Source organism: Tachypleus tridentatus, chromosome 13 (assembly GCF_004210375.1).
Source record: "Tachypleus tridentatus isolate NWPU-2018 chromosome 13, ASM421037v1, whole genome shotgun sequence".
Taxonomy (NCBI): Eukaryota; Metazoa; Arthropoda; class Merostomata; order Xiphosura; family Limulidae; genus Tachypleus; species Tachypleus tridentatus.
In genome coordinates, this window is record NC_134837.1 from 45,191,529 (window position 1) to 45,219,283 (window position 27,755).

At 30.0% G+C, this 27,755-nt stretch overlaps 1 protein-coding gene across 1 annotated transcript in view; it reads right to left on the bottom strand.

Moving 5' to 3' along the window:
- LOC143236934 (protein turtle homolog A-like) overlaps positions 1-11,448 on the bottom strand; it is a 123,132-nt gene extending 111,684 nt beyond the window's left edge. The window contains exon 1 of the mRNA XM_076475634.1: positions 11,195-11,448. The gene's annotated coding sequence lies outside the window, so the exon portion shown is untranslated. The remainder of the gene's footprint in view (positions 1-11,194) is intronic.
- Between the last annotated feature and the right edge of the window lie 16,307 nt (positions 11,449-27,755).

A 27,755-nucleotide genomic window follows, 5' to 3' on the forward strand; every position in this document is an offset into this window, starting at 1 on the left:
CTAAGCTAGAAATAGTCATCTTAGCGAATGACATAAAACTCGTGCTCTGAGAAATATGCTTGTAGTGTACAGTGCTTACGCGAAAAACGATTTTGAAAACATAACAGGTAGGACTTTATGCCATAATAATACTGATAATGATTTAATTCAATCGTTTTGGGGCTTATCTTGCTTTTCTAGCAAGAAGAGTATTCAAAAACATTCAAACTGCAAAATTTGTTGATTATTCACTTTAATAAACGAATATTATGTAAACAGAGCATAAGCCAGAACTTTTGACTTTTTTATTGAGTTTAACATATTTTAAGAAATAGGTTTCAACAGCAGCGGCATACAAGAGGGATATTATAAGGGAAAAACTATTCCACATTAACTGAAAATTCATACTTGACCACTAAAGAATACCATCATTAAAGTTATTATTAGTTGTGTGTGGGCCGGGCATGGCCAAGCGTGTTAAGGCGTGCGACTCGTAATCTGAGGGTCGCAGGTTTGCATCTCCGTCGCACCAAACATGCTTGCCCTTTCAGCCGTGGGGCGTTATAAGTGTCATTTAATCCCACTATTCGTTGGTAAAAAAGTAGCCCAAGAGTTATTAGTGGGTGGTGATGAATTTCACGCAAAACTACACGAGGACTTATCTGCACTAGCCGTCTCTAAGTTAGCAGTGCAAAACTAGAAGGAATGCAACTAGTCTTTACCATCCATCGCTAACTCTTGCGCTACTCTTTTACCAACGAATACTAGGACTGATCAACACATTATAAAATATATTCTTGACTCTATAATTAACGTTATTATCGAAAGTTATAAAATACCATTCTTGCGTTATTGTGATGTATAAAATAAATTTCATGGTTAAAAGTATTACAGAATAATGTATGTATTTATAATGCATTTAATTATTCCAATTTTTCTACAAAGTGTTACCATTTAAAGAAGAAATATTTATACTTTGAAGTTGATCATTTGCGCTATTATTATGAGTATGGGCTAACAACCAATCACAGCTGTCTTGGCCAATAAAGGAAATAAAAAATTATGATGCGGAAAATTACGAAGTAATTTCAAAACTTCATTGTTAACTTGCTATTAGCACCCACACTTTATGCAAGTATCACCCACAGAGAAATTTGCTACTATGAATTGACTGAATGGTATATATAGTCACTGTACAAACTACACCGAAAATGAGGGTAATGAAGTTATTCCTCCTACATTTCAAGGTATAACGTGAAAAAACAACAACAAGTAATTTAAGCCGCATGAGGTTGAATTACATCATGTTAAAATAAAATGAGTAATTTGCTAGCAAACGTTTCTTTAATCAGAGATGACGTTTTAGCAAAAGGATAAATATATATTTATACAACACACCCACTCATCTCAGATAGTAACAAATGTAAATAGTTAGTTATATAGAGAAATGTCAAAAGAAAGCCAACAACAGATTGATATAATCAGTTTTGTTACTTACACTGAGCTTCTTCCACTCGACAGATATGGATTGAATATGACAGAAGGTTAAAGTTATTATATAGAAATGTATGAGTATATAACATAAGGATAGACTCAACTCATTAGAACCAGAAAGAAAAGAGTAATATATATTGATTACCTTCAACTTTATTTACTATAAACCATCTACCTACAAAAATGTTATTGCAGTTTTAAAACTTGAAATTGAATTGATTAGGATAAACTGTCCATACGCAGACGTTTTATAATTGTAGTTAAATGGAATATCTTTGATAATGATCTGTTTGATATAAAATAGGTTGATTACAATTTTATAAATAATTTGGTGTATTCTTGTATTAATTTAGTTTAGACTGTGGAACAGCCGAGGTGGACCAATAGTTTCATGCTGTCCCGAAACGTCATGTTATAATGCAAGTCTTCAAAAAATCTCAAACAATAAATGAGTAACTCTGAGAATGAGTAAAATAGATTAAAAGTCATAATTAATATTTTAGTGATGTTTGGTTAGTAAATTAATAAATACTATATCTAACTATTAAAAATAATTACCCAACAGATGTGTCAAATAGAGAATATTAACGTTTGTATGTAAATATAAAACCTAACAATCGATAAATTTGTTTCAAATCATGTTAATTTGGCTACAGTAAGGCTGCACAAATGCTAAGATTATCTTTTTGTTTTTTGTCAGTATTATTCTCTGTTAATAATATCTGGAACCACCAGAGTCTGAGCGATAAATCTTGGTTCTTATGACACTAAAAATCGAAATTCGATAGTCATGCTGGTTACAGTACAAATAGCCTATTGTGTAGCTTTATGCTTAACACCAAACAAACAAATACAAATAATATCTCAAACTGACAAAGTGCTTGGTGTTAAGAGTATTGACTTATTTGTACTGCAATGGTAAAATACTTAATACTTGATACTAAGCGAAACGTTTCGTTGATAGCAGTGTACAACAGATATAATGTATTTAGAATACAATATTTTAAGTTTCCACTTCCAATCTACTTATTATTGGTGACATACACTTTTTTTTTGTAAGATTCAAACGCCAATTACGCTCTTCATTCTAATTACAATAAATTGCGTAAACATATGCAGTTTTATAGTATAAATTCAGTAGAAAATACGTGACAGCGAACAAAACATGACAAAGTAGTTTTACGATTATATCTTCTCTCGAAGCGACAGAGACACTCAGATGACGAGATATAGTGAAATAACAAAACATGAGATCTCAGCACAAGAACAAAACAACGCGACATTGATGGTCCTAATAAAACCAAACAACACAATGAACACGATCTGATGAAAGCTTCGTAGAAAGAGTGGAATGTCTCTGACTCTAACACAATCGTTAAATGCAGTCTAGGAAATGTTATATAGTCACATATAACAATTTTTTCGCATGACAAACACTGCACAGTTATACTGCCAGAAATTGTTGCTCGAAGTTTTTATATAGAGAAAAAAAAACGCATTTAGAATTACAAATTGATAAGAATGTCATTCAAAAATAGCTTTTAAAATGAAAATATAGTCCTTTCATACAGACCATGTAACCGTTCAAGCATATTTGAATAATAAATAGTACAATTACGTAACTTATTGAAAAGTTTAGGTTTAGTTGATTGTAAAAAATGCATACTAATATAAGTCTGTATATGTATAACCATGAGAGTCACGTGCTTCACAAATATCAAATTGTATCATTGTATCTAAGATATATGAAAAATAGCTACGTATTCAGCCAGTTAATCTAGTCATAACAGCTAATTTTAAAGTCCGAGGAACGGAACTATAAAGTGTTCATGCAAAGCATGCAATTCCTATCCTTCTACCAACTATAAGGCCTATCTCCAGTATTCTTCAGATTCACAAGTACTTTTCTCAATCTCTTAGTCTCGAGTAATTTTGGTTCTTTTAATTTATCAGTAAGCCAAAACTATTTGTATTTTTTATTGTTTCCTTTCTTTCCGTTTCGTTTTCCACAGTCTATAATTCTAAATTTTTGTGTTACCACTTGTACTTGTTGGTCAACGACATCCAACTTACAAAGTGAAAATGTTAGATAACTGCCGAGTATTTGATGAGATAATTGGTAGTTACAATGAAAAATAATAACTTACGTATCAGAGATGACGAAGAAAATTAATAATCACTAGAGATAACAAAATGGAAGTGCGGGAGCAATGGCATTACATAGAATAGCATTCCTTCAAATATCGCTACTGATTTTCTAGTAGTTTTACTGGCCGATTTTATCCATGCTTCAAGAAAAATTTTAAAATGTAAAATTAAGTTTATTTAAGTATAGCTCATAATTCTGAAAATCCCATCTTTTTACAAAGGCGCGTGCAACATACATGATTTAACGAATATGAATAAAGTTTAATAATCACGAAATAGTGCACTAACATTATTTTTTTTAATACTTGAAAAATATGTTAAAAGATATGAACATGTAAGGTTATTTTTCTATATGTGATTTGTGTGTAATCCACCTTTCTTCATTACTATATCACCTGTATTTCGAAACGATAAATAGTATTTACTTCCCCAAATGTTAAATATCTGCTGTGGCCAAATTAAGTGCACCATCAGTCACTAATTGGTCTAAAATGTCTACACCCACCCCATCTCACACTAAAATAAGTTCTCATGATTAGCGATTATCCTTGAAGTATAAATAATATAAATATACAACAAGTGATATCTTAAATTTACCATTATGACAATTTGTATGCAAACCACAATTTACTTGGTAGAAATATATAGAATAAGGAAGAGTTCGGTATATTAGATCATTATTTAACAATTTTATGCGAGAGAAAAAAAAAAGGGATAAAAATCATAATCTGTTTTTCTATTAATTTTCATCAAAATATAATAGTTCGTTCATTATGTATGATCCATACCCTCTTTATGGCGTACATTCCCCGTCCACGGTTGTATAGTGGCAAGTCTGCGGAATTACAACAATAGAAACCGTACTTCGTTACCCGTTGTGGGCAGAGCACAGAAATCCCATACTGTAACTTTGCGCTTAACTTGAAACAAACAAACTTTACGTCCTTTTTAAGTCTTTTCATTTGCTTCAATATATTTATTATTTTAAATATACTAATTATTTCTGTTGTATATATGTTTCATATTGGTTTGTATATGCTATATAAGATGAAATATAGTGTATTAGCAATAAAGAATAATTTGGTTGTATATTAGACTTAGTTTTATAGAGAGAATACAACATGTATATTTACTTAATGATAATGTTCTTATGAGGGTGCCTTTTCTTTCCGAGAAGCATTTTTGTTTTACAACTGAAGTTTCATTATTTCTACTGTAATTAAATTGCTACATCAACTTAATTATCTTGACAAGTCTAGCATATACATCAGTTGAATAAGAATAGTGAAACATTATTATAATGTGCAAATATAATCATATCTAAGCTGCTTAAATGTATACCTCAAGTAAAGTGATAAACATTTAATAATATAGGGTTGAATATGTTATAGTAAAACAATTTTGAATAAGAAAATGAGTAAGATACGAAGAATTACATTTTGATATTATTTTTGATTATTTACATAGTTTAATGGCCCCTCAAAAAAAAAAAAAAAACAGATTGATCGTCTATTGGATTTTCCGACATAAAATGCTCAAAAACTTAAATCATGAAAGGAGGATTTACTTAATATTTAAGAACACTGGAAAAAGAAGGGAATATAAATCAATTGGGGTACAGGACATCCAGAAAGAAACGTTCAACAACTAAGTTGTGCGTTTCAGCTGTGATAAGCAAAATGCCATCTATTAACACATGAAAATCAAAAGCCGCTTACGTTCACAAGGCAAAAATATCCAATAAGATAAAAAAGGATATCTGTCTAGATGCAAGGCCAGCAAATTATGTTTCGTTTTCAAGTTAGGACTTCCTATCATACTTCTCGTTATACGTCGCACACCTCTAAAAGCTGGAGGATTCATGCTATGCTATTTCAAATGAGGACATTTGAATTGTCGTACAATCGGGCTGTTTAAATGGGTGCTAGGAAACTGCCATTTTTTATTTGGTAGAAGGATTATGGAAAGCAATTGGTTGAAATGCTGTGTTTTTGGCATAAAAGCCTTACGGCCGAATTTTTTTGTAATACAAAACTACGTTATATAGTAATTGTCAAGATAAGGCATGATCTGATGTAAAAATATGGGCTGTAAAGACATTACAAGGATCAAAAATCGTTTTAATATAAAATATTTAACCCTCTTTACATGTGGTTAATAATTTATCTATTTGTCAAACATAGAATCTGTACAGCAGGATTTTAATTATAAAGAGCTAGTGTGTTTTTCAATACAAAAATGGTTCTTTTTTTATCACAGAATGTTTTGGATCTCTATGCAAAGTGCCTTAAAAAGTTTGTTTGTTTGTTTTAGAATTTTGCACAAAGCTACTCGAGGGCTATCTGTGCTAGCCGTCCTTAATTTAACAGTGTAAGACTAGAGGGAAGGCAGCTAGTCATCACCACCCACCGCCAACTCTTGGGCTACTATTTTACCAACGAAAGGCGGGATTGACTGTCACATTATAACGCCCCCACGGCTGAAAGGGCGAGCATGTTTGGCGCGTTACGGGGATGAAAACCCGCGACCCTCAGATTACGAGTCGCACGCCTTAACACGCTTGGCCATGCCGGGCCCTGCCTTAAAAAAGAGCACAATACAATAATTCAAAACTGTTGAGTAAAATAATAAACGAAATAAGATTATTAGATATATGTTTTTCTGCAGAACTGAAGAAACATTTATCATCTAAGTAAAGCTATTTATACAGAAATGGACAACATATTGATTACTATTTTTTTAACAATTGATTATTGATCAACTTACCATTTATTTTTAATTATAAGAAAAATGACATTTCAAATTATTAAAAACTCTTTTACTGTACTAAGCAAGAAATCGACTAATCAATGACACTACAATTCAGAAGGAATGTTAAACATAGTATTTACACATCAACTTTTATTAATTAGCAAACAAATCACGTGGTCAACCGTTTTTAATATGAATAGTTTCTATAACGTAATATATGTAACTGATAAAAGTAATCTATTTAAAATATACACATCCTTATATACCCATATATATATGTATAAATATGCAGTTGTTGCTGTTTTTAAATATAATTTCAATGATTTACTCAAACGAGTCGCTTGTCATATATATTCCGTAAAGAAGACATTTCAAATATTTTGTCTACTGGTGATACAATGAAGTATCAATGACCCTTAAATTACTAACTTGTTAACATACCGTTCACTATATTCTGTGAAATAAACCCAGAATGAAGAACTGGTGAAATCATTCATTGTCTGTGTACAATACGTACAAATCCCAGCAACAATTACTGGGATTAATTGAGATATTTCTGGTATTTTTGCGTAAATATTTATATGTTTCTAATTTTATTAATGATTCTGTAACCAAAACAAAAGGGTGTGTGTGTGTGTGTGTGTTTTTCTTATACCATAGATACATTAAGCTATCTGCTGTGTGCAACCTTGAATTTAGTAGTGTAAATCCGAAAACTTACCGCTGCCTCAGCGGGAGACCCAGAATGCATACAAACACACAGCTTGTGCATAACAAATTTATAAAAAACATATCTATACAGACTATGTCATTAGACATAGAGTTAAACTAAATATTACATTTCTGTCACTATAGTTGAGTATATGATGCAAACTTTAACATATTTTCAATTCATGACTTATAGCGTAAATGAATTAATATCTAGAATTATACCCAGACTTTAATTTGCGAGCTTTCGGCCCTCTTATAGCAAATTTCATTGGGCAACAATGTACTAAGCGATGAAATTCGTTACACTTCACTGTTCAACGAATTTTACCACTCAATACTTTGTTGCCGGAGGAAGGCTTCGGTGTGAGGGCCTAAAGCGCAAATAAAAGTATTTTAACGTAAAGGAAAGTCCTTGTATAATTATACGTATTTTCAATTTAGTTAAGTAAAAGAAATATCTAATTTATTGAAATTTAAGAACACAAATGTTTCCTTGTAACATAACGTTTTAGATGAAGTGAAAGTTATGTGAGTTGATGTCAAAAGAAATTTTCAAGAAATAGATAATTATTGATATATTAGTGTAATATTTACCAGAACATTCTCTTTTAACAAAAATAAAATAAAATAAGCGTTATTAAATTGATAATATTACTGTGTAGCTACTTTAAAATTATTGTAAAGGTACTTTGATTACTACAATTTTCTATTGTTAAAAGGATTGGAATATTCATAGAAACATAAAACGCTAACCAACTTCCTTTAAAAAATAATTTTTAAATAGAAATGCTTTTTACCAGAAAAACAAAACTGTATCCTTTATTTAGTTTTATCTCTATTTGTGCATATACCCTGGAATTAAATGTGTCGTGACTGTTTTCACATATTTTCATTTTATATACATTGAAATATTTATGAAGCGTAGGTATTTCTACTTTTTTTATTAACTATAAAATTGTGTACAATTTATAGCATTAACTCATTAGAATTTTGGCATATCTGTTTTACGCATTTACTCTTTAATAAATGTTTAAGTGGATTTCGAATTATATCTAGTGTTGTAATTACTTTTTTAATAAGCCCCTGTTTCTTCTAAGACAGATCTTCTTTCTATTTTTAATGTTCAGGTCTTTGAAACAGACAGGCGTACAGTTAAAAAATATATTTGTTTCAGCGTAAAGTTATACAGTGGTTTGCTTATCTGTGCTTTGTTCGTTGCAGGAAGACGAATCCCGAATATTTGCGTTATTAACCCTTAAACTTAATGATGACCTACCGGCGGACTTACACACCAGAACACAGTTAACTGTGACCTATATGATAATTTATATTAACAGAAATTTGTATTAGCATGATATATTGCATTTATTAAACATAAACCCTATGTTTAAGATGTGAAATATCACTGTGTAAGAGTTAGAGTTTCCATATCACTTGTAGGATTTATATAAATGTGCAGTTTTGTTTAAAGATAAAAAGGTAGTGGTCTTATGAAAAATTAGCTGTCCATAACTATTTACTATTTTAGTAACTTTACAAACTAAATTTACCGAGAATTAAACTAACTATACACAATTTAAATTAAAAAAAAATAGTTCGCACTAGAATGACATTAGTTAATTATGAAGTCCTCATATAATATTTATTACGTGCAATTAACCAACTTGAGTCTCATATCTTATATTCTCGCTTAACATTGTCAAACTATCACAGAGGATATAATATTAAAAAGTGTATTTGATGTTATAACAGTTATGATTGCAGAAAGATATATCACGAACAACAAATTCATTTATTTCATATTTTAACTTTGCAAGAAAGACATTAAATTTAAATGTGTTGAATATTAAGATATGACATTTCTTGAATTTTATTCCTTTTCGTTCTCTCTATAAACGTTTGTCGATCATCTTCAATATAATAATTTTCAAATGTTTATGCTTCTTTATAATTGTAAATTTTTAATTTATATTTATATATATATATATCTTTGTTGTTACATATGGGATTTTTGAAATATATGTTGACGATGGATATGATTGGTTAGCAGTTTTTCCTTTAGTCTATTAGTTTAATATTAAGAACGACTTGCAATGATAGCCGTTGTGTAGTTTTGCCTGAATATCTGAAAAAAATGAGTTTTTCTTTTGTATTTTATATTACGGATATGGAAACTTGATAATAGAGGATAATAGAAAGGTGATAAATAATATTTAGGAATGTCTAATGAGAGAGAAAAACGAACTTTTGTAAATTAGATAAAGCTGAACAATTAATCTAATGAGCTCAAAATGAGAAAACTTCGAAAATTAGATGTCCAATTATTCCATTCATAAAAGAAATATTGATTCAGCTTTTCATATATACTTATTTAATGCATTTTTATGGAATTACAAAAGAGACATTTTTAATTATTAGCGTTCAAATATTTAATTGTTGCTGACACATTTACGAAGTTAATCACAAAAATGTAATGTAAGTACTAAATGAAATTTAAGGATATTCAATTATCTAAACCATACTTAACAAATGTTTGTTACTATAGAATAACAGACTGTTCAATTCAATAAGAAAAATACTATTATAATTTGATAGGCATTGAATAGATATTTAATGCTGCAGAACTAACACTAAAGATTTTAACCAGTACACTGATTCCATAAGATAATGTAGAAATTAAATACGACATGTAAACATAAAACGAAAACTGAAATACCTTTGGGTTATTTTTATTTTAAAAATAAATAAATACTACTATTACATAAAATATAAGAAACAGTTACAGGAGTATATAAATAAAAGTATACTTGTGTGAAAGATAAGAAAATAACTCATATGTCATTTAAGTTACAATACCGTATTCCTACAAATGTTGCAGAGAATCAGGTAATAACTCAAGTAAAAAAAATATTAGATTGTAACATTTCAACTTAATAAAATTAAGTTAGATACTTGTTTAGAGCCAAAAATATTCTTATTAGAATTCTTTGTTTTCAATATTCTATTACTTGTATACATTATTTTATACTTGAACGGTACCTTATATGATACTTTCTAACTGAAAAGGACATCTTAAAATTTTTATATTGAGAGATTTTAAAATATGTTTTTCTGATAGAACAAACTAAGTTTTTCATACAAGATTCAAATAATAATTTGTTCTAAAAACAGTACTAAAAAGAATGGAGGGAAATGACATTAGCAACTTTTTAAAAAAATATATGAAGGCCACAATTTGCTAAATTCCAGTTATTTACTAATGCGCATACTTTCCTTCAACAGTGGCACAGCGGTATGTCTTCGGACATACCACGTTAGAAAATTGGCTTCGATACTCGTGATAGTCAGAGTACAGATAGTCCAATGTGTGCAAGCAATACAACAGTTCTATTATAGTTTTTCTTCTATTGCATAATTCTTTTGTTTTTACTTTTTATCGTTAATTTATTTATTTATCTTCGCTTGGATAGCAAATTTCAACATGCTAAAAACATTTCATTACTACTTGCAGGTTTTATATAAAAGTAGTGGATTCAGCATTGTGGCTTTGCTATAAGAAAAAAAAACACATTATACAAAAATGTGGTTTGGTAATATTCTACAATTAATTAATTTACAATTAAAAAGAAATTTAGTATAAAGCAATAGCAATCAAATTTATATTTTTGATATTTACCGTTGGTTTAATAAATGAAAAAGGTTATGTGAGGATTAAATTTCTAGCATAATAAGGTTTTTCTCTTTTCGTCCAACGGTGCAATATTAATATGTAAAGTAAAATAATGGAGAAATCTGATAATTTGTGAATACTTTTATTTTATTTGATGTCTTAGGTCTCATTTTATGAACAAGTACAAGAAAAGGGAAATGTAAGAGAGAAATGAACCCTTGGATAAGGCATGTATTTTAAATTAGAAGTTTTATTTGTAAATGTTTTCTTGCAACTTAAGAAACTATTCAATAAAATGTGAAAGAGAGAAATGAGAGAATATATTTCATTAATAAATTATGTTTTATTTCTTAAACAAGAGAATGGTTTTGTAACTTGCCTATCCGTCCTGTAGTATACTGAGGGTTTAATATAGTAATTAATATAAGAAATAACACTTACTATTACTATGTTCGTTGATAAACGGATCTTTAGAGCTAGATTCTTTCCTTTATTTTCTCCATAACGATGTTACTAACCCTTGTCGTATAATAACTTTCTTGTAGATTTAGAACACCATGTACACTGAAAATCTTAGACCAATGAAGAGGTAACAAGTGATTCAAAAGAACCTGGTAATGAAGATTAGCACAGGCTTATGATGTGGCAGTGTCCGTGGAGAACCAAAAAACAACTTAGTTTCACACGATCGAACGTGCAGGTGTAGTATTCTGCCGTATTACGTATACTTGAATTCGACTGGGTCGACAACTATCGATATATTTCGCCTTCAGCGCCATGCTACGGCATGTTTGCAAATTTATAATCACAGAACATAACGTCAGTACTTATAAATTATTGATCATAAAGTTGTAAAGCATCCTGTAATATTGACTTAAATTTGTAATTATGCTTATTCTACAGAAACGTTAGAACAAACGAACAAGGATATTTATTAGATACGAAACATTATATTCTAGATAAAATACTGCAAAATAATTGTTTTATGTGAACCACGTTAACTACTACCCTCACTATCAGATGTATTTAATATCGTAACTATGATAAATAACTTGAATTACACAAAAGCTGAAGACTAGTTGATAACTGGATTATTTTATTATTATAAAACAGAATTATTTGTAATGTTTTTAGAATACTGTTTTATAGAATACTTTGTTTACTTGCATATGCAAAATATGTTTATTGTGTAACGCATCGGGATATTTCTGAATCCTTAGGAACATAGATATAATCACACCACTGTCAGTCTGCATGACAATATTAAAAAAAAGGAATATTTCTTCTAGTTTTCTACGAGGGCTTATAAATTCTATAACACGCCATGTTCAATTTATTCTGGGGCAAAAGTGTTAAAACGAGAGAGCTCTCTATTAAAATGGAGAATCTGTTTTCGTGAAAAGATGTCTACAAAAATTTTTGTTACTAGATTTGTTTATTCTAAAATAAAATCATAATGCTGATAAATGTTGAAATTTTAGTCTTTTGTTTTGTACTGTTTGATATTCGACTTTACTTTTTGAATGAACTCTAGTTTTAAAGTTCTTTGTTCCAATACGCTAACACAGTGCATTGACGTCTTTCTTATTATGCAAATTCTACGTCTTCTATAAATCACGTTAATTGGTGCCATTTTATCCATAATGTCTGAGTTTTCTCAGTAAACCTGATTGTGTTATTATTATTATTAGTTTAGTTTGATATAGTAATTTGTTGTGTGTAAGTAATTAAATTGTTTCTTGAAATAGTAGTCATAGATAAACACTGTACAAATGTTTCTTTCTTATGGGCCATGTAAGTAGATTAGCTAGGATTTATGCGAAGGCTACGTCTGCAACATAGTGGTTTAAAGTCATTAGCGCAGCAGGAAGGCTTTGGTTTAAAACAGACGCACAGGTCCTGTAATACAACGGTTTGAAACCAGCTCTGCAATCGAAACGGAAAATTGCATTGAAAACAAAAAACTATATCCATTAGTTCTGAGGATTCACGTGAAAATTAAACACATAACTATTTAGCAGCTAAGCTACTAAAGTGACGACAAACAGATGAAAAAGCAGATTTTTACTGCATTTTATAAGTGTTATATTTTCAACTCTTGCAAGATAAGATTTCGGTTTGTTTTTTTCTTATGTGAATTGTAATGTTAGAATGAATTTTTCTTTCATTTAATAAACATAAGATTGGAGAAACACAACACAATGTTTCACTTTTTGGCAAGTGACGAAACTGCTGCTTTGTGTTTTAATTACAAGTCTTTTTGTCGTTATGATGTGAACGTCTTTCTTGAGTTGACGAATTTTGATTACAATTAATTGTAACTGTCATAAGACATCGTTATTAAACATATTACATTTTAATACTATATTTTTTATTTAATCCCTTAGGATTTTCCAAAAAGAAGAAGACGAGTGTATATTAATTAGTATTTCAACCACATCACGACCGCCACATCAATATGTCGGACATGTGTAGCTGAAACATTGTTACACGCTCTTCTGATTCTGGAAAAATCCTATGAACAGAACTCACTAAATTGCAAAATTAAATTTAATAAACATAATACTTATGGTAATTATGGTTAAGTGTTTTTGCTCTGTTTTATGAAAATGTACAGAAACTTTAACTGCGAAATTCAGAATAATTTCTTTCAATTTACGTTACAGTACTGGTTTTAATCTTTAATACACTCGAAATGATCACCACATCTAAGTTTTATGGCTTTGAGTTTTCTAGATAAACTGTTATTCATTACCTACAGGACTAGTCTTATATCGTACTTTTTTAATTTCATAATATATGGTAAATTTTCTTTTTTACTTCTAATATTCTGATTTAATCGTTTATTATCGGACTTCTTTTTTTCTTTCGTTTTTAGTAGAAAATTACACTACATACTAACTGTGTTGTGCCCGCCACTGGGAATCGAATCTCGGTTCATAGCGTTGTTAGTCTTCCAACTTATAGCTGACCCACTGGGTAACATCATTCTTGGACTTAGACATTTATATCATAAGTCTGATACCGTATTTTATTCATTTGCATGAAGAAAATTAAAAGTATAACATTCACTAATGAATTAAAACAACAACTAATAATAAGATAGTATTTAATATCAAGGAACTTTTGGTTTTAAAGGTGGTTCTTAGAGGTAATCAAAGGAATTCGTATTTCATTAAATTAGTTCAACCCTCATAATATTTAACAGTCGAGAGTCTGTGTCTAATTCTTTCCGAACTTGATACTGTAATATTAATTTAAATGCTAATTCTAAAAAACATCACTTAGCTGTAGGATAGTAGTTATATATTCTTATAATCAGCTTTATATCAAGAAGGATATAGAGATTGTTCTTATTAATTCGTTTGCTTGAATAACATTATAGCAATTAGAATACCATAAATTCATTACTAATGTTGATGGTTTACACAAAGACTAACTGCATTGTGTCCACCGCAAAGAATCGGGAAAGGTATTTTAGCATTGTAAGTTCAATACAATATTGATTATAAAATTTCGATTTAAATGCTTTTATTCATATCTCTTTTCTGTTTTTTTTTATAAATTTTATTTATTTTATTTTGTGTTATACGCTTGTAGAAAATTTAGGTATCGCATTTAGAATAAGAAAAATAATAACACAAATATATTTGTGTTTAGACACCCTCAATCTTTAGTACGAGAAGCATAAATCTTGGAAAATAACACCTGAAAATGTATGATAACCCTAGAGAATTCTTCTTTAAATAAAATAGTATTGCTTCGTACTAAGTATTTATCTCGTTGGCGAATCCAATGACAATGTTTTGTCACCTCTCTTAACACACCTGCAAGTCCTAAATTGGATTTGTCTTTCTCCTTTCCGTTATTTTCTGGCTTATAATTGGATTCCGATTGCATTCTGACAGCGTTCGTCTTTGATAGGATTTATCGAACGAGACTTCTTTTGTTATGTTGTCTTTCTATAGACTTTTGACTAATACCAAACGAACACGAAAAATCCAACAGGATTCGTTTTTAAGGAATTAATGCAATATAAACATTTACGTGTTTACTATGTGTTGAACCTTATGCACGCATTATTAACTGTATATATTCATTGATAATACATAAGAAAAATATATTGTTGTTTTGAATTAAGCACAAAGCTACATAATGGGCTATCTGTGCTCTGCCCACCACGAGTATCGAAACCCGAATTTTAGCGTTGTAAGTCCGCAGATATACTGCTGAGACACTGGGGGCAAGAAAAATAGAACATAGGAAAAGAGGTAAAGATATGAATTTATAAACTGCAATTCAAGATATGTTTGGTATGTAATAAACCAAAACATAGGGGTATTAAAAGAACAAACACGAGCACCTGTAGACTTCATTCTGTGATAAATTCAAAATAAAACACTCATTTTAGACCTTTTGAACACAAAGCTGTTTTGCGCAACGAAAATAAAATAAAACTTACAAAAGTAAGGCGTACAAACATAATCATAAGTTTCATAATATATTATGTTGTTTCTTTTAAGTCTACAAATTACGAATATTTAGGAATAAGTAGACATTATGTTCCAATGGCTATAAAAGTTCACAATTCATGTTATATTATAATTACAGTAAGAAATAAAAGAAATAGGAAGCAAAATTAATTTTCAAATCCATAAAAATAACAAATAGAAAAATTTACTTTTGGTTTTGAATAAAACTTTTCCAAACAAAATACTTAGATTTTAAAACAGAAGTATTATTACCTTTTTATAATTCTAAAAATAAAATAAAAGAAACACTCTGTAAAAAACAAATACTGTTATTTATGGAAAAGATTCTGTGTAATGTATTCAACAAAGTGAGAAATTTCATCATCACACATAGTAATATTGTATACCATGTTCTTTTTTTACGAACTTTACATTGAGAAATCTCGTTACATTAAACTTTGCATCAATATTTATTTATACCATTTAATGGAAATATAAAAATTATAAGAATGAAAAATGGGCACACATACGTAAATGTGCCGAAATTCTAAATCAAATGGTAAATTACAATACACGAATCTCAATAAATATAAAATATAATATTTAGAACAACTACACGTATTTGATAACAATAAAGTGATTGTACTGCTTTTCCATCTACATCTTATGTTATCAGATATCAGTAAAGCCCGTTCTATATCTTGTATTATCTCAAAGGTGAATGAACTTAGCAGTTTTAAAATACGATAAGACATTGCGTTTCAATTTGTGTTCACTTTGATATCATCTAACCCTTTTAGCATATGCAATTTGAAATTCCTTTGTTGTAATATTATTAAACTAATTTTAAGCTACTTTATTTAGTTATCTTCAGAACAGTACATTAAAATACTTAATATGAGTATTGTAAAAATAAAACACACTTAATCAATATATTATTATGTTTTACTTAGAAAATATACTGATTTTTTTATCAGAACTCGTACTGTTAAATAATTGATTGATGTTATGGCTATTTTGTATGACTGACTTTTGATGAATTCATAAAGAAAGCAACTAAACAGATAATGCATTCTTTTTATACGAGTTTACTCTTAAAATACTAACACACATCAACAAAAAAATTTTGTCTAGTGGTTCAAATTTTCTCCCAATAATTAAAGGATAGAAATGTAATATTGGTTCAAACTTAACTTAAAATAATTAAAACAAAAATATACTTTAAAGTATATTTCTTGTGTAACAGTAGATGAAAATAGCCGTAGATCACAATCCTTCAATAAATTATTCAGACATCTTCGACACGCATTGTCAATGAGGTTTTTACAGTCAAACAATTTTAGCTTTAAATTTGAAGCTTCATATTTTCCATAAACCGTTCAAAATTTCTTATTAGTTTTCTAAAAGACAATGTATAAAAATAAGCAGTGATATCTTTGTTTTTCTAAGTTGTAAATCCAATATATAATTTGGATTTACTGTTATGTACAAAATAACTATTTTGCAATTTCGAAGAAGGGTGAGCTAATTCCAGTTTACATAGGGTTTAGGCTAAAAATCTTATAAAACATGATTTTTGTTAAATAAAACTATAAACATTATTGTTTGCACTTGAGAAAACAAAATTATTATGCTCTTTTATAAAAAAGTTTAATCATATATACATATGTATATGGGTATATATACATACATGTCCATAATACTTTGTTTTACAGCTAATACTAAGTACCACAAATTATTTACATGTATATTATTGAGTATTTATATACAATAGTAAAAGTAATTATGGAAAATTTGGAAAAAAAGAGCATAAAACATAAATACTACTCGAATAACAAAATTCTGTTGCTTGAAAATAAGCTGCACCAGAATATAGTTACATGTTGATATTCCATACCGTAATTATTTGTCATCCAAGCAATCAATAAAATGACACATCAGTTTAAAGGGTATAAAAGTACCAAACTCCATGTTTCGGTAGAAACTGTATCAAAGACTCCGAAGAGCGTATGTGAAACTGAAAGTTAGAAGTGGATGAGAAAAAAAATTGAAACTGTCCAAAAGGTATTTTACATATCCACATGAATAAATGATTATATTCTACAAACTTTACCAAAGCTCTTGTTGTAAATACAAGGTGAGCGTTATTCAAAGTGCTGTAAGATACACATTAAAATAAGAAGGCATAAATGGATGCACAGCTGATAAAAAACCGTTGCTGAGAACAGTTAATCAAATCAAAATATTTGAATTAGGCAACGAACTCCAAACAATGCAATTAGCAAAAACTGTGAACATGTGCTACATACAAATGAAACCAAGTTCGAATTGTTCAGTAACAATCAACGAATGCTTTTTTTAAGGCAGTGAGAATAAGGGTATTAGATTCAGCGTACACCATTTACTGTAAAACATGATGGGAGACCAGTACAGTTTGGGGAGGCATCTCAGCCAACAGTTTCTGATCCGTCATGACATTTGTTCAGAATACACTGGTCGTTTGAAATTTAACTGTTATTTCACAAGTTATATACAAGCAAGGTCACTAAATTATTTTATAAATCTAAAAATATTTTTGAATGGACAGACCATATTCCAGAGTTTAACCACGTAAAATAGTCCATGTCTCAAAGTCTAACCATGTAAGGGAGTTCATATCCCAGAGTTTAACCATATAAAGGAGTCCATGACTCAATGATTAACCATATAAAAGGTCTATCTTCCAGAGCTTAACCATATAAAACAGTCCATGTCTTAGTATTTAGTCATATAAAGCAGTGTAATTGTCAGTATTTAACCAATAAAATAAACCATATCCTAAAGACTAGCCAAATGAAACAATCTATGTCTCAGAATTTAACCATATAAAGTAGTCCATGTCTTAATGTTTATCCATATTAAACAGTTCCTATTCCAGAGTTTAACATTATAAAACAGTCCATGTCTCAGTGAGTAATCATATTAAAAGGTCCATATCTCAGAGTTTAACCATATAAAACAGTCCATTTCTTAGTGGTTAATCATATAGAACATCAATGAGGTCTAGAGGATTAATTCAAAAGCCTAGACCACAACCATCTGATCACAGGTAAGTGAGCGATCTTGTAAAAAATCACACCTTAGCCACCTGCTCTAAGTCGTTAAAATATATATATATCTCACAGAAAAATATCAGTTATTTAGTTCTAGTGCTATACCATAACAGGAAAATAATCTCCATCTCTCTACCTCCTCAGGTGTTTTTTTTTACTTACCGGTTAGGGTGCTCCTCTCACACTTTGCGAGTCGTGGAATTAAAGCTTTCAGTGAACATGCTCACTCTTTCAACCGTTAGAGAGTTATCACGTACGTTCAATCCTACTATTTGTTCACGAAATGTAGCTTAAGAGTTGCTAATGGATGGTGCTGACGACTTACCTTTCATATAGTCTATAATTTCAAAATTAGGGATAGACAGCGCTGATAGATCACCTTTCTGAGGAATTCAATAAGCAAACAACCTATTTCTACAATTCGTGATGACGAGAAAACCCACTTGCAGAGAAAAGTATATACGTAAAAACGGCTGCTATGGATAGAGAAAGCACTATGTACAGAAGCGAACAACGATTCGACCTTCTTCGGTCATCGTTAGGTTCACAAAGAAAGAAAGAGGTAACTGACCGATAGCTGACCACATGTTTGAAGGAGGTTATGTAATTGAGTGTAGGAATGTAGAGGGCGTGCTTAGATGTTGGATTGTATTTATTAATATAGGTATAAAGGTGTTCCTTTGTATTGGTTTACTTTGGGCTTGAGTTGTTGTATAAGTAAGGCTTCTTTAATTTTGCGTTTGTTTATGTTTGTTTCTTTATTTAGTATTTGGGTGTTATTTTATGGTTATGTTGTGTTTATTTGACTTGCAGTGTTCGAAAATGTGTGAAGGTGATTTTTCGTGTGGTTTGAATGTGGTTTCCATTTTTCTACTTGATTTTACAATATAGAAGTCATGGCAGTTAGCACATTGTATTTTATAAATAATGTTGGTTTTGTGTTTGTCAGTGTAGTTTTTACATGGTATAGACCTCAGTTTTGTGACTGGTTATTTAGTAAATTTGGTATTAACTGGAATGTCATATTTTGTTGCTAGTTTTTGCCAAAAGTTGGTTATCTTTCTGGTGATGTCAGGAATATATGGTATGCAGCAGTATATGGTTTCGTGATTTTTTTAAATCGTGGGATACATTTACTTTTGTTAGTTTATTTTGCTTTTTGTTTGGACCTGGCATGGCCAAGCACGTAAGGCGTACGACTCATAATCCGAGGGTCGCGGGTTCGTGCCCGCGTTGCGCCAAACATGCTCGCCCTCCCAGCCGTGGGGGCGTTATAATGTGACGGTCAATCCCACTATTCGTTGGTAAAAGAGTAGTCCAAGAATTGGCGGTGGGTGGTGATGACTAGCTACCTTCCCTGTAGTCTTACACTGCTAAATTAGGGACAGCTAGCACAGATAGCCCTCGAGTAGCTTTGTGCGAAATTCAAAAACAAACAAAGCTTTTTGTCTAGGAGTGTACGTATAATGTTTTCTACGGTTTGTGAAGGAAACTTGTTGATGAAGTATTGTTTTATTTTGTCAAATTCGTCGTTACTTTTATCTGGTGAGCATAGTTTTACGGTTGTGCTTATTTGGTTTCTTAGTATTATGAGTTTTTGTTTTGTTTCATGTGCTGAGTTCAAAGGAATATATAGTCTAGTATGGGTGATTTTTTCGGTGGATTTCTGTTTTAAATTGTGTATCGGTTCTTGTAATTTTGAGGTTAAGAAATGATATTTGATTGCTTTCTTCCTGTTCACATGTGAAATTAATGTTGGGATGTATAGAGTTAATGTGATCGTGTCGTCTACATATCTATACCAGCATAGTGGTGAAAGTAATGCTGCGTTAACTGCTTGTGTTTCAACTTGTGTCATAAAAATGTTAGTTAGAACTGGTGATACTGGATTGCCCATGCGTAGACCATTTGTTTGTATATAGTTGTGGTTATTGAATATGAAGTTTGTCTTCATCGTGGTGAATTCTATGAGTGTTGCTAATTGGTTGCTGGGAGTGTCTATAGATGGATTATGGTCTCGGATATAGTGTTCTAAGACTATCTTGCAGGCTTCTGTGGTTGGGACTTTTGTAAAGGGATATGACATCGAAACTGGCCATTAAGATTTTATGATTAAGTTGATTAAAATTAGATTTAAAATTAAAATACTTTCTGATGAATAAACTGGCTGATGTTGCATATCTGGAGAATGCCCATGATATGTATATACTAAAATTCTAATTAAACGATTCATATGTGGACATTATTGGTCATAATCTGATTTATGAGGTTTGGGGAAACCAAATAAATACAGCCATAAAACTATGCTCACCAGATAAAGTTAACGACGAATTAGACAAAATAAAACAATACTTCGTCAACATCAATAAGTTTCCTCCAGAAACTGTAGAAAACATTATACGAACACACCTAGACAAAAAGCAAAATCAACTGACAAAAGTAAATATATCCCACGATTTCAAAAATCACGAAACTATATACTGCTGCATAACATATATTCCCGACATCAGCGAAAAGTAACCAACTTTTGGCAAAAACTCGTAACAAAATATGACATTCTTAATACCTTATTTATTCAAAAACCAGGCACAAAACTGAGGTCTATATTATGTAAAAACTACCCTGACAAACACAACACCAACATTATTTATAAAATACAATGTGATAACTGCCATGACACCTATATTGGAGAAACAAGTAGAAAAATGGAAATCAGATTCAAAGGACAAGAAAAGTACTCTCACACGTTTTCGAACACTGCAAATCAAGTAAACACAACAAAACCATAGAATTAAAGAAACCTTACTTGTACAACAACTCAAGCCCAAGATAAACCAATACAAAAGAACACTTTATACCTATATTAATAAATACAATTCAACATCTAAGCAAGCCCTCTACATTCCTACACCAAATTACACAACGCCTTCACACATGTGGTCAGCTACTGGTCAGTTACTTCTTTCTTTCTTTGTGAACCTGACGATGATCGAAGAAGGTCGAAACGTTGTTACCTTCTCTACATAGTGCTTTTTCTATCCATACCAGCTGTTTTTTTACATATATAATCTGTTTCAGCAGCTACAAATTGAGATAATATTTAGCAAGCTAACAAACACATGAATAAACTAAAGGGATAAAGTCAAGTATTTGAACTTTTCTTTATTCTTCTTCTAAGAAATTTGTTTTAAAGTGAATGTTTTTTCGAAATTTTCGTTCTGTGACAAATTAGAAGAAATACATAAACAAAATATACTAGTTTGTGATAAATTGATTCATATGTATATGAATAACATGTATGCATAATAATAATGTGCAAATCTCTTACTTGTTCGTTTATTTTACAAACTTTTATTTATGTTCATGAAGCAAGGTTAAAAGTTTCTATATTCATCGAGTCTCATATGGAATTGAAATAAGTTTTTGGATTTATTTCTGTTATTTATGCTCTTTTGGAGCAACCTCTATATAAATGCTCTTTTTTGAAGGTAGATGTTCGTCAAGGTACCGAGAAAAAGACTGTTGGTTCCAAACAGAGATACGATTCTGATATTCCTTTTATCGTTATTGTAAACAGTAACATTTATGTTATTTGTCTTTCACAAAAATCAAATGTTCTAAAATGAGTAATAATATATTTAGTTTTTGAGGTAACGACTGATAATTTGCAAAGGATATTGTTGCAATATTTCAAGTACTTTTCAGAACTTTTTTCCCTATTTATTTATTTTGTTGAGCCTTTTATCTATGTTAAACATGATAATCGTTAGTGATACTAAAGTTTTGAAATGATAAACTTCATATAAAACTATGTTTGATTCCATTTCTGCATAAACTAGTATATTTTTTTTATTTTTTGTTCTTTAATATGTATATAGATATTTGGAAAATGCTTCGTTATCGATTTATCCAAGGAATGAACTACTGTTAGTTAACATATATTATTAAGATATTAGGTTGTTCAGAACTAAATCTTGAAATTCTTACGATGACATATGGAACCTGAATATTGAGCAGCTTATCGTTGGTTGGTTAACTTAATCCAACGTTTGTCATTTACAAGGTGTCTTAATTGTCTACTGTTGCAACTCTACTCGGGGTAAATTTTGCAACTCCCAAGGCATCATGGACAAGAATATTCGTCTGATTTTACTCTAAGACTTCAAATTTGGATAAAAGACTAACGAAACGACAAAGAGCATCAACCAGGCATTTGGCAATGGATCTGTTACTGAACGTACAGTTCAGCTTTGGTTCCAAAGATTTCGACAAGGAGATGAAAGTCTTGAAAACCATGCCATCCTTAGATGAAAACACATTAAGGGAAGCAGTTGAGAGACCCTCGCACAACCGAACGTGAGCTTACAGCAAATATAGGCACATGCAAATCAAGCATTGCCAATCAACTTAGTGCAATTGGAAAGACGAAAAGGTTGGACAAGTGCGTTTTGCATGAGCTGACTAAACATCAAGAAAATCGGCGTTATGAGACCTGTCAATGATGACGCTCCAAAAATTGAAAGAATTGGAAATCGAGATTCTGCCTCATTCAACTTATTCTTCAGCACTTTCTCCTCAGATCTTTATTTTTCAAGCACTTTAAAAAAATTGAACAATAAACACTTTCAAAACCAGGCAGCGCAGAAGAAACTTTCAGGGAGTTTATTGATCATAGAAACTCTGATTTATGCAGCAGAGACATGAACAGCATCGTTACACGTTGGCAAAACTGTGCTGAGGCAAATGATGCTTACTTTGATTAAAGCATGTTCCACAACACTGATTTATACTTTTACAAACTTTGCAGTTCAAAAACGACATTTATTTCTGAACAATCTAATACTTAAATCGTAGGTTTATTGAAAACCGAATTTGCCTTCTGTAAAAGTTGCTGTTATTATATTTTTAAACTAATTATTCAATTATTGAGTTTCCTCGCTAAACAAAAACTTCTAATTGGTTTGAGTTCATGTTAGAGTTGAACTATAGTTAAGCAATATGTCAAAGGAGTAAATACTTCCACATAAGTTTAAAGTTATGGCTGACGTATTCTGTTATATAATGAAATCTTTATAAAAGTTTAATGGGTTTAAAATTGACATGTAAAAAACAATAAATTATAACACGTTAATGGCATACACTTTTTAAATTCTGAATATGCAACAGAAGCTGTTACCAAATTGCGTAGTTAATTTAACACAGCAATTCAGAAAACAGCCAATACATGTACTACATTGAATAAAATTTATATTTTAGTGTGAGTTAATTAAAGCTTCAATGAAAGGAAAGTATATTTCATATTCAGCTGTTTCTACCTAAAACTATAGTATTAGGTTATTATTGATTTTTTAATATACTTAGCGTCAGATAACTCCGCAAAAATACAGTTTGTTTTATTTGTATTTTTTAATTTTTGCTATAGTATTAAAGAAATTTAACTCTATACTAAGAATTTTCTAATCATATGTTATTGCAAAATAACTGTGGTCGATTTTCAAAAGAACATTCAAAACAAAATCGTTTTTCAATAATCTAACTGTAATTATGTAAAAACGTTGTCTTGACAATTAACAATGATGGTTCTGATGTGAGAACTTATTCCAACTTATTTTAAACAATATACAAAGCGTGTCTATTTTTCCCAATAATAGCTCTACGAATAATTGCTTTTAACAACAAATTAAACAAAAGCAGTGAGAAATATTTTCATTTATTTAAAGTTAAAAATAGTGGAACTATCGTGAACTATAGAAATTAGATTTTGTAGATTTCGATATAGTATAAATTGGATAAAAGTATATTTAAAACAAGGATAACTGATGCTCATTTCTGCCACTTAAAAACATGATGTTTAGCGCATAAATTTTAGGATGGAATATTTTTTATAAAAAATTTATAGCATTTATATCATTAATATAACGTAAACACACATATGCATACATCTTCGAACATGATAGGCTAGATTTCTAGACAACGAACAGGTGTTTGTAACTACAAGCATTATATTCTGCGTGGAAACAAGTGCTGTAATGTACAAGGCAAAGACCATAGTGGAAGCCAGCAAATTGACTATAATTGGTCTAAGTAGGAAATTTGAATTACATAATAAACTATACACTTGGTTTTCACCGCAGCCTACTACAGAGTGTAACGTGACTGTTGCCTGTGTATACATACGTATATATATATTTATATACACACACACACATAAAAGTATGCATGATAAAAGTAGCACTTAATTCATGTTTGTTAATTATACACCTTAAATTCTTTCTATGTAGCACTATGTAAATAATTCATGTTTGTTACTCATTTTTAAAAATTAAAATAACATAAAATGAAATTTAATTGATTTACATCAATAAAAGTAATTAATAAGTCTGAACACAGATTCTCCATCTGCAATATATTATTGGCAAATTTCTTATATAACACAATGCATTTGTTTAACAATTGGGAAAATTAAAGTGACCGAGTTTTTAATTTTAAAATGTTGATAAATTTCTATTGCAGTTCTCTGTACGTAGCTAGAAAATATAACATTCTTTCAACTAACTGACGTGGATGCACATGTAGGTTAAGCATAAAAACTAATGCTTTATGTCAACAATGGAGAAACTTTTAATGTACAACTTAATTTGCAGAAGATATAATAAATGGTTTAGGAAATGAAATTATCTAAAATATTTTTTACTTTCTAGTTACAGCATTTACTCACACATGCAACATTTTTGCAAAATAAAATATTCTAAAGTTAATGCACATGTAGGTTAAGCATAAAAACTAATGCTTTATGTCAACAATGGAGAAACTTTTAATGTACAACTTAATTTGCAGAAGATATAATAAATGGTTTAGGAAATGAAATTATCTAAAATATTTTTTACTTTCTAGTTACAGCATTTACTCACACATGCGACATTTTTGCAAAATAAAATATTCTAAAGTTAATAGATCCTGCAAGTTACACAGTAATCGTTATAATATAAGATCCCAAATATTTCATTTTATTTTAATGTATGTCTTCGAGTAATACGCTGATATTTATATTCGTACAACTCTATATAAATAAACCTAGACATATATAAATAATAGTAAATTACACTTAGGGTAAAGAAATGAAAGTAGTTTTGTTACATTTACAACAGTTAATAAAGGGGAAACAAAAAAAAAGAACACAGCACTAGAAATATCTAAGCTGAGAATGTATCGTGTAAGGTTGTCGTGTTCAACGTTTTCGATTAATTATATACAATTAATTTTTATTAGTAGAATCAGTCATATTCATACGTATACAATTATGCCAATGTCCTCAACCAATAGCGTTTTAAATGTTATTTTCGATCGGTACCTACAAAGAAAAAAATCAATTTTTCGCTAATGACGAACATTTGTGAAATTGATTTGTCTGTTTCAGTAGGTGCTTGGTGAATACCACTAGTGTTCTAAATATTCAATTTTAAGGTATTTTAGGTAACACCATTCTATTTGTAGTTTAAATATTAATTGAAGAAAACGATAATTTCTCATTTATATCTTCACGATTTAATCAAATTATATTACTTTTACCATATGCATATTTTAGAATATTAAAAATACAACATCAAAATATTTATTTTGTTTTAAAAGTGTCTAAATATTTTTTTTAACACTCATGCAATAACTTAGTTCTTCTAAATATGTCATAGGCGCTTTCTTTGTTAGCTTTATTAAACTATAAAATGATACCTTAAAATGTTTTCCTCATGACTTGTAATATTTTATATTATACACCGTGTGAGCTTCACAGTAACAATAGTAAAAAAAAAGAATATTTTCGAGGTAAATGTAGGGATGTAAAATTACTTATACAGAGCGGTCATGAATTAAGTTCAACAACGAAAACAATAAAGGGATAATACCTACCATGTCACACAGAAAATAGAAACACTTTTACGGTCTCTTTTGTATATAACATATATTGTTTTGAAATTATAGCAAAAAAACCATTTGTTACACAAAAAGAGTTACCACAACATAATTATATATCAACTACTGAGCGCTGTTGAATACAATTTTCCTTATGGTCACTTGACCAAAACAGTGAATTTAATTATATCCTTATATTTTCATATTTAACCAAGCTGTAGCTGTATTTGTTTCTTATTTGTATTGCCAGTAAATGTGATTTTAACCAGCTTGATCCAATTAAACATACTTTCGTAGAGCTTCATTTATTTTTCGCGTAAGTTTAAATTACTAACATAATTGTTTTGCTTCAGTTAATTCCTTTGAATGACTAGTAAAGTATCAACCTGGTCCACAGAGTCTGAAAGTTGAATAGAAAAAAAAAAACAAAGTTAGAATTTATCAAGGAAAATTGAAGGCACGTTATTACTTTAGAGAAAAAATAATAACTGTGTTTTGCTCAAATTAATATTTCAAAGAGTAGTTCAAATAACAAAAAATTATTTTGCCACAAAAGAGAGTTCAAAGTATAAAATGAAAAAAATAGACGTTTAAGAGAACATAGGAAAACATGTAGTCAAGAGGTTGGTGTTTCAAAGAACTTGAAATAAAATCAAACACTTAAATTCAGTAGCACAGGCTAAATATGGAGTTGTAATCAGAATAATTTTGTTTGTCTGTTTTCTTACAGCAAAGCCACATTGTGCTATCTGCTGAGTCCACCAAGGGTAATCGAACTCTTGATTTTATTTGTTGTAAATTCAAAGACTTACCACTTTACCAGCGGGGACAGTCAGAAGAATGATTGTTTGAAAACAATTGCAAGAAAATGGTCTGCATAAATAAGTTGGATCTAAAAACCCTAATATTTTAAATTTAGTATTAATGAGGAGCTTAAAATAACTAGAACAATGCACATTTTTGTTCGATTATAGAAAGTTTAACAATAGTTTCTAAATAAAAAGATAGAACATGATGGCTGGTAAGTAAGCACGTTGAAGATTTTTCCTTTTTCTACTGAAGAAGTAACTTCATCACAAATTGGCTCCTTACGCAATAACCTAGCTGAGAGCGTTAAATTTTTGGTTTTAACGTTTAGTAGGATAATAATGTAAATCGTGTTATCCTACTGAATAACAGATCTTTTTAAATGCTGGAAGTATAAAAGTTGTGAAGCGTCGAAGTGTTGTTATAAAATAAGAGAATTACCCGCCCTTCGGTTTTTTGTGGAAGGCTACTGGAACCACTGTTTTCAACAGTATGTTATATTTGACATTCAGTAATATCCACCGTCCATGAGAAAAATTATATTATTGAAATCTTAATTTAAAAATGGGCTATCTTCATAGCATTGCATCACAAAGTATATTTTGTTTTAAGTATTTCTACGTACACGTTGTTATCAATGAGAGTACGTTGCCTTTCTGGCGTAACGTTCTGAGATTTCCACTGAAAAAAACAATTTTTTTTTAATTTTTTGATTGTCTTATA